We start from the raw sequence: 2,177 nt of genomic DNA, 5'->3' as shown, positions 1-2,177 counted from the left end.
TACACGCCCCCCGCCCCCAGCCCGTTTTCTGAAAACTCTGGAGCTCCAAGCTACACACAGAAAGCTAAAGAGGCCCGAACGGAGGGGGGGGGGGGGGGGGGGGCTGCAGCTCATCAGTCCTAAAGGGAAGAGGGGGCGGAGGCAAAAAAAGGGCAGCAGTAGGCGGCCGGGGGGTATCTTGAAACTACCCCGACAGGGATTGGGGGAGCAGCGTATAGTCCCTCGTAGGAACGGCGATCGCAACAGTGCCAGGGGTTATCGTTTAAGAAGCACAAGTGCTGGCGGCCACCCGAGCGCTAGAAGCCGAAGGGAGGAGGAGGCGCGCAGCCCTGGCGGCCAGGCTGGGCGGCCGGCACAAAGGAAGCGGACTCGCGGCGGCGGCCCGCGGCCCTGCTGCACCGAAGTCCCGCACCGGCAGCTAGGAATAAAGTTTACATTCTCCCGAGACCGCACCCCCCACCTCCCACCCAGGACCGCGTCCTCTTCCCCCAAACTCCGCTCGGGACCCCGAGCACCGCCCCAGCCTTCCAGCCAGCACAACAAAGAGACACACCGACCGGCGAGGGTAAACAGCCGCTGAGGGCGAGCAGGGCGGGCAGGGCGAGCGCCTCGAGACCAGCAACTCCGGAGTCTCCGCTCGCGGGAGCGTAGTTTCTCCCGTTCTGCTGCAGCCGGCTCGGTAACATTTGCAATTTTCGACTTCACCCGCACCCCTCACACCCGAAGATTTTTAACTCACCTTTACTTTCGAACTGAGAGTTGCGGTGGATGGGATTTTTGTCTTCCCCAGATGGTTGAAGGTTACGATTTTTGTTTTTGGAAACCCTACCACCTCCTTATCGCGATTATTATTTTTGCAAGAAAAGTATAAAGAGAGTTGGAGTGGAGGTGAGATTTGTGATCGGGAAAGCCCTGGACTCCCTCCTTCTCCGCCTTCCGCCTCTCTCTGATTAGTTCCTATCCAGCAGCAGATTGAAGCAGGAGATGATTCTTCTCAAGGTTTGTTCAGCAGCTTCACTTCTAGGCGAAGGCTTCATGAACCAAGTGACGTCAACCAACAAGGCTTCTCTCTCTCTCCTCTCTCTAACAATGAAAGTTGCTGTTAACAAGGGAAAAAAGAGAGAGAATTGTTTATACCATTTCAGTTCCAATAATAAATGACCTATCAGCTCCTAAAGGAGCCAAGGGAGGGGGGGGGGTTGCTTCTTTCTCTCAAGAATACTATAGCTTTGAGTTTGCAACCGTTCCTTGTCCCAGGAAAAAAGTTAAGAAACTAATTTTTTTTTTTTTGCTTTCAAAAGTAGGGCAGAAAATAGGATTGAAAACCTAATTTCAAAAAATGTAAACTGGAAAATAGGGATTGACTAATCATTTCCACCTAAACTTTTTTTCTCCATAAACTCATAATTCGGTTGAAGTCTATAAACCAACTAAATTAATATGCCAAGAATTCATGGATATTTGGAACTCAAAAAGCAGGACGCAAGATGGTCCCGGGATAAAACGCTATTGCCCAAACACAGGCAAATTAAACTAGCTGTAGTGCTGATGCACTGAATGAAAATTTAAATAAAACACATGAAAACAGTACGTCATTTTAAAGTTGTAAGTTAAAACTGTAAAAGGTAATCTCAGTTGTAGTTTTTCCCTCCAATTTCTGAGGTCAGAAAGGCAGAGGGGGAAGGAGCTAATTGTAGGAATTTAACATTTTTAAAAACATCAAGACTGGGAGCTCATCGCTCCATCTTTAAACTACACAGGAGGTATGCTTTTTGTCTACCTCCCAATCTCCTCCCAACTTTCTGTTGTTTACCCTTCCATTTCTCCCTCAGCCCCCAATTCCAACATCCTGAAACCAATAAAGTTAAAGGTGAAGGATACCCTATTCCCTCCTGGGTAACACCACCCCATAGCTTCCTAAAAATGATTTTTAAAAAGCCTTAACTTTGGTTAATGTTTTGTTACACAAGAAGATATATAATTAAAATCTTTTTCACTGAGGTAGTGTTTTCCCCCCCACAACACGTTAAAGTCTCAAAGTTTCTATAATTAAAAATGTCATGATTTAATTTTCAGAATGAAGAGCAAGTGAAAGGCAAGCTACAGAAGAATAATTTGACCATATATGTATAGTTTGTACATACATTTGTGGATAAATGTATCTTAAAGGATGCTAT

General features: G+C 46.9%; 1 protein-coding gene across 1 annotated transcript in view; it reads right to left on the bottom strand.

Annotated features, from left to right (window-relative positions):
- Positions 1-1,086, bottom strand: part of BAZ2B (bromodomain adjacent to zinc finger domain 2B) — a 299,967-nt gene extending 298,881 nt beyond the window's left edge. Inside the window, exon 1 of the mRNA XM_039237514.1 lies at positions 740-1,086. The gene's annotated coding sequence lies outside the window, so the exon portion shown is untranslated. The remainder of the gene's footprint in view (positions 1-739) is intronic.
- Positions 1,087-2,177: the final 1,091 nt, after the last annotated feature.

Source organism: Hyaena hyaena, unplaced genomic scaffold (assembly GCF_003009895.1).
Source record: "Hyaena hyaena isolate Hyena2069 unplaced genomic scaffold, ASM300989v1 scaffold_126, whole genome shotgun sequence".
Classification (NCBI taxonomy): domain Eukaryota; kingdom Metazoa; phylum Chordata; class Mammalia; order Carnivora; family Hyaenidae; genus Hyaena; species Hyaena hyaena.
The sequence above is the reverse complement of the archived record's forward strand: the minus strand, read 5'-3'. Positions and strand labels throughout refer to the sequence as shown.